This window comes from Rhinopithecus bieti, unplaced genomic scaffold, assembly GCF_001698545.2.
Source record: "Rhinopithecus bieti isolate Rb0 unplaced genomic scaffold, ASM169854v2 scaffold_26226, whole genome shotgun sequence".
Taxonomy (NCBI): Eukaryota; Metazoa; Chordata; class Mammalia; order Primates; family Cercopithecidae; genus Rhinopithecus; species Rhinopithecus bieti.
In genome coordinates, this window is record NW_016811902.1 from 718,508 (window position 1) to 725,342 (window position 6,835).

Sequence of the window (6,835 nt, forward strand, 5' to 3'; positions counted from 1 at the left end):
TACCATCACATACCAGTCGGAATGGGTACTATTAAAAAGTCAAAAAATAACATGTTGGCAAGGTTGCAGAGAAAAAGGAACGCTCATACACTGATGATGGAATTGTAAATTAGTTCAGCCCCTATGTTAAGCAGTTTAGAGATTTCTCAAAGAACTAAAAACAGAATTGCCATTTGACCCAGCAATTCCATTACTGGGTACATACCCAAAGAAAAATAAATGGTTGTTCAACCAAAAAGACACCTGCACTCTCATGTTTATCACAGCACTATTCACAATAGGAAAGATATGGAATCAACCTTCAACAGTGGACTGGATTAAAAAAAAAAAATGTGGAACATATACACCATAGAATACTATGCAGCATAAGAAAGAATGAAATCATGTCCTTTGCAGCAACGTGAATGCAGCTGGAGGTCATTATCCTAACTGAATTAACACAGGAACAGAAAGCCAAATACCGCATATTTTCACTTATAAGTAGGAGTTAAGCATTGGGTACACGTGAACATAAAGATAAGAACAACAGACACTGTGGACTGCAGAAGGGGGAAGCCAGGTGGCAAGGGTTGAAAAACTACCCACAGGATACTGTGTTCACTATTTGGATAACAAGTTCAATTCAAATCCAAACCTCAGCATAGAGTGATATATTCATGTAACAAACCTGTACATGGACTCCCTGAATCTATAATTTTAAAAAACAGCAATATGACTAGTCCTTATTGAGGTATGCTGTAAATATAAAATACACATGAGACTTCAAAGATGTAGTGTGAAAAAAAGAATCTAAAATAGCTCATTTTATATTGGTTACATGTTGAAATGATAATATTTTAGATATACTGAGTTAAAGAAAGCATATTATTAAAATTAATTTCAGACCGGGGACAGTGGCTCACGCCTATAATCCCAACACTTTGGGAGGCCGAGGTGGGCAGATCACCTGAGGTCAGGAGTTCAACACCAGCCTGGCCAACATGGTAAAACCCCATCTCTACTAAAAATACAAAATTAGCGAGGCGTGGTGGCACGCGCCTGTAGTCCCAGCTACTCAGGATGCTGAGGCACGACAATCACTTAAACCCGGGAGGCAGAGGTTGCAGTGAGCAGAGATCGCACCATTGCACTCCAGTCTGGGTGACAAGAATGAAACTCCATCTCAAAAAAATTAATTAATTAATTAATTAATTTCTTCTGTTTCTTTTTACTTTTTTTAAATCTGACTACTGGAAAATTTAAAATTACATATGTGTCCCACATTTGTGGTCTGTATCATATTTTTATTAGGGAGCACTAAAGTAAGACAATAAAGGAAACAAAGGGGACAAAAAAACACATCAAGAAACAAAGGGGAAAACTTTCCATTCCCTAGGCCCTGGAAGAGCCCAGAAACTTTCTACTCTGTGTTCACAAAAGAAACCTAATCATTCTCTGTTCTTCAATAACCTGACCTACAGCTTACTACCTCCGAACAAGAATTACAAGTGTATCTTAAAGGCACACTGATTTTTTTACATCTTTATAAATACCTAATACGCTTTGCTTTATATATATGCTTTATATACACCTAATACAACCTAAATTGTCATGATAAAGGAAGAAAAAATAATAATGCTTTATTTTCTAATGGGACAGCTTCCTTTTATTCATAAGGAGACTTACTTCATGAGACTTTCTGCACCACGCAGCTGTTCTTTCCAGTTAAGGACTCAAAAATTCCTGACTGACTCTTACATGATGGTTGACAATGTAAAAAATTAAACCAAATATAAAGGTGCTCTTTAGGAAGACTTTCACTAAACAAGCAGTATTCCACGTTATTATGGCTCTAAGGCCTCTTATAAAGATTTTTAAAGGGTCATAACAGGTTTAAATTAATCCCATGGAAAGAATCTGACATTTTAAAAGGATCTGATGACTCAAAACATTCTTTTGGACTCTCCCAGCCTCTTCACTGGAAATGCACTCAGGACAGTCATACCAGTTGGGTTTCTTGTATGATAGCACAGATCAAGCACAAACTTGAAATGTGGAATAAGAAGAGTTATCTTAGGCTCTCCTTGATCATCAAGTGTTTTGTTTTTGTTTGTTGGGTTTTTTATTGTTGTTGTTTTGGTTTGGTTGGGAAGGATGGTGGCATGTGTGTGTTTTACTTTTACATCTGAGTGGAAAGGGGTACTTAACAGCAAAACAATGACAGCCAAGTCTTCCAGTCCAGAAATTACCAGGAGCCTTATCAGAACCAGACATGGAGTCTTTAGACAACTTTTATACCCTCATAGAAGATACCAGGCTTCACTTTGCCAAGCTCTACTAAATTGGCCTGCCTGTCCCTACCGCTGAGCAAAACATGAAAAAGCTAGAAACAACAACACAAAGTCAAGAGCAGCCAGCCGCTCTAGGCAAGAAATTCTGATCTACTAAAGGTGAGTGTGGCATGCAGCCATAAGAAATAGGGTAGAATCGGCCGGGCGCGGTGGCTCACGCCTGTAATCCCAGCACTTTGGGAGGCCAAGGCGGGCGGATCACGAGGTCAGGAGATCGAGACCATCCTGGCTAACACGGTGAAACCCCGTCTCTACTAAAATACAAAAGTTAGCCGGGCGTGGTGGCAGGCACCTGTAGTCCCAGCTACTCGGGAGGCTGAGGCAGGAGAATGGCATGAACCCAGGAGGCGGAGCTTGCAGTGAGCCGAGATCACGCCACTGCACTCCAGCCTGGGTGACAGAGCGAGACTCCATCTCAAAAAAAAAAGAAAGAAATAGGGTAGAATCGGTTTAAGCAAAGGAATCATCAGATAGATGTATGATAGAGCACCCTAACTCCTTTGTGTAAAGCAGGGTTTCTCAACCTCAGCACTGTTGACAGTCAGGCCCAGATAACTATTTTTTGGTTTTGTGGATTGTTTGTTTTTTTTTTTAACCCCAAACTCCCGTGCTCAAGTGATCCTCCTGCCTCCACCTCCTGTGTAGCTGGGACTACAGGCACTCGCCACCAAGCCAAGCTAACGAGATAACTATTTATTGTGAGCAGCTCTTCTGTGAACTGTAGGATATTCAGCAGCATCCGTGGCCTGTCTGCCACTAGATGCCAGTACCAAGTCCTTACTGTTTCCGACTTCATTCCTCACTCAAGTGTCACAACCAGGTATCTCCAGACATTGCCAAATTGCCCTGTGTTGGGGGGGGAGCGGGGGTGCAAAAGAACCCCTAGGTGAGAATCATCAGTAGAGAGCAAAGACACCGAAAACAGTTGCTAAATAAAGGCTGCTTACACTGTATCCAGCGTGACAAACTGTACTCAAGCTGTTTTGCACATGTGGCAAAACGTATTTCTGACAAAATTTCTGATATTACCACACATGAAGGATAACAATATAATGAAGTACTCTAGGAATATTAACCAGGTAAGCTTCAAATGACACAGGATTCTTAAATCACTGTGGAAGTAATGGTATCTGCCTCACTAATTTAGTTTGTAAACTTCTAAAAATCCAATTAACCAGTAATGATGGTCAAGTATTCAGATGATGTTCCAACTCCTAAAGTCAGGTTACTTGTTCTTTTTAAAATTATAGTTTTAAATTTTAGCTGTTTAAATTAAACTGTAGGAAGAAGGTATTCTCAAATACTCTACTAGAAATGTAAAATGCAATGTATAAAGCAATGTAGCAGCACCTACCAAGGCTTTTATTTTTTACCCAGAATTCCACTTTTAAGAATTTATCTTATAGACATACTCCCCTATGTGAACACAGAGATATGTCTTAAGTAGTTCCCCACCAATGTTGTTTACAACAGCAGTAAAATAAAAATGCTCCAGATGTTATCAGTAAGAAAGTGGCCGTAAGTAAGTTACTACTTATTCACACCTTGGAAGACTGTACAGCCATTTATTTATTTATTTATTTATGAGACAAGAGTCTCACTCTGTTGTCCAGGCTGGAGTGCAGTGACACAATCTCGGCTCACTACAACCTCCACCTCCTGGGTATAAGTGATTCTCCTGCCTCAGCCTCCTGAGCAGCTGGGATTACAGGTGTGTACCACCACACCTGGCTAATTTTTTGTATTTTTAGTAGAAACAGGGTCTCTCACCAGGTTGACCAGCCTGGTCTCGAAATCCTGACTTCAGGTGATCTGCCCCCATCAGCCTCCCAAAGTGCTGGCATTACAGGTGTGAGCCACCGCGCCCAGCTGTACAGCCATTTAAAAAAAAAAAAGACGACAAAAAAAATGACAACCTTTTCAGTAGGAAATGAAACATTCGCAGAGGCCAAGATGGTGGATCGTGCCTGTAATCTCAGCATTTTGGGAGGCTGAGGTGAGTGGATCACTTGAGCTCACCAGTTCAGGACACGCCTGGACAACATGACAAAACTCCATCTCTACAAAAAAATACAAAAACTAGCCAAGCATGGTGGTGCATGCCTGTAGTTCTAGCTACTTGGGAGGGTGAGGTGGGAGGATAGCTTGAGCCCAAGGGGCGGAGGCTGCAGTGAGCCAAGATCACGCCACTGCACACCAGCCTGAGCAACAGAGCCAGACCTTATCTCAAAAAACAAAAAAAAAAAGGCCGGGCATGGTGGCTCATCCCTGTAATCCCAGCATTTTGGGAGGCCGAGGCAGGCAGATCACCGGATGTCAGGAGTTTGAGACCAGCCTGGCTAACACGGTGAAACCCCATATCTACTAAAAATACAAAAATTAGCTGGCCCAGTGGCGTGCACCAGTAATCCCAGCTACTTGGGAGGCTGAGGCAGGAGAAACACTTGAACCTGGGAGAAGGAGGTTGCAGTGAGCCAAGAACATGCCACTGCGCTCCAGCCTGTGCAACAGAGCGAGTCAGTCTCAAAGACCAAAAAAAAAAAAAAAAAAAATCATAGAAATATATATAGTGAGAGAGAAAGAGTACAGTACTATGTTTATAAAAATAAACATGTCTGGCCAGGCACGGTGGTTCACGCCTGTAATCCCAGCACTTTGGGAGGCTGAGACGGGCAGATCACTTGAGGTCAGGAGGTAAAGACCAGCCTGGCCAACATGGTAAAGCCCCATCTCTACTAAAAATACAAAAAAAAGAAAAAAAAAAATTAGCTGGGCAATATGGTGACCTGTAATCCCAGCAACTAGGGAGGCTGAGGCAGGAGAATTGCTTGAAGCCAGGAGGCAGAGCTTGCAGTGAGCTGAGATTGTGCCACTGCACTTCAGCCTGGGTGACAGTGCAAGGCTCCATTTAAAATAAAATAAAATAAAAATGTCTACATATATGTGTATATATAGACAAAAAAGTCTAAAAGAATGCACACTAATTTGTTTTCATTTTTTTTGGCAAGCATTTTGGGTGTTTGTTTGTTTGTTTTCAAGATAGGGTCTCTCCCTCTCCCCCCCCCTCCCCTCCTCCTCCCTCTCTCTCTCTCTCTCTCTCTCTCTGTAACCCAGGCTGGAGTGTAGTGGTGCAATCATGGCTCACTGCAACCTCGACTTCCTGGGTGCAAATGATCCTCTTGCCTCAGCCTCCCAAGTAAGTGAGACAACAGGCACGTACCACCATGCCCGGCTAGTTTCTTTGATTTTTGTAGAGACAAGGTTTCCCTATGTTGCCTGGGCTGGTCTCCAACTCTTGGGTTCAAGCAATACTCCTGCCTCAGCCTCTCAAAGTGCTGGGATTATAAGCATGGGTCACCATGCCCGGCCAAGCATACGTTTTTTAAGCCATTTACAGTATTTTTCAAGACCAAGACTTAAAAATAATTTGCACTGTTCATTTTACAAATTAAGTGTTTAGGATTTTCTTTGGTAAATATATCACTACTTCTATAAATCATGCTTTGTGGATTATTCTGCATCATACACTGGGATGTATTGGTGTTCACCGTTTATCCAGTAACATTATGCCAACACTGCTTGAGCCCTCAAGAGTGAGCCACTTGGCCAGGTGCAGTGGCTCATGCCTATAATCCCAGCACTTTCAGGAGGCCAAGGCGGGCAGATCACCTGAGGTCAGCAGTTAGAGACCAGCCTGGTCAACATGGTAAAACCCTGGGTCTACTAAAAACACACACACACACAAATTTGTTAGGCATGGTGGCTCACGTCTGTAGTCCCAGCTACTCAGGATGCTGAGGCACAAGAATCACTTGAACCTGAAAGGCGGAGGTTGCAATGAACCGAGATCAATGCCACTGCACTCCAGCCTGGGCAACAGAGTGAGACTCTAACTCAAAAGAAAAGAGTGAGCCACTTAAGGCTTAATGAAATTTGCCAAACCAACCTCAAAGAGTTGAGAAACCTCACCCAGCTCCCCTCTTGAACCATAACCCATCAATAACTAAGAAAATATACAGAGGGAAATAGTTCAATTTAGAACACTGTTTTAGTAAGTGTTTATTAAGTGCTTAATAAACATGTAATTTATAGTTCAATTTAGCAGAATTTCATCATATGCAGTCAAATTTAAATGATTCTAATTTTCCTTTTCAATTTATTGATCTGAGTAATCAAAACTAATGGATGTGATTTTTCTTCTCCAACTTAAATCTTAAAAGAATGAGCAAAGAAGCCAAATGCGGGGGGGATAGCATTAGGAGATATGATGAGTTAATGGGTGCAGCACACCAACATGGCACATGTATACATATGTAACAAACCTGCACGTTGTGCACATGTATCCTAGAACTTAAAGTATAATAAAAAAAAAAAAAAGAAAGAAAGAAAGAAGCCAAATGACTGAAAGACTGACAGAACTAACAATAAAAACTAAAATCTCAATTCTAGATTTGGAATAACACACTATTTTATCTGGGTACACACTTTTTTTTTTTTTTTTTTTT

The 6,835-nt window shown here is 41.4% G+C and overlaps 1 protein-coding gene across 7 annotated transcripts in view; it reads right to left on the reverse strand.

Moving 5' to 3' along the window:
• The window catches only part of PPP2R5E (protein phosphatase 2 regulatory subunit B'epsilon), a 184,125-nt gene that overhangs the window by 121,838 nt on the left and 55,452 nt on the right, over positions 1-6,835 (reverse strand). The gene's annotated exons all lie outside the window — the stretch shown is intronic.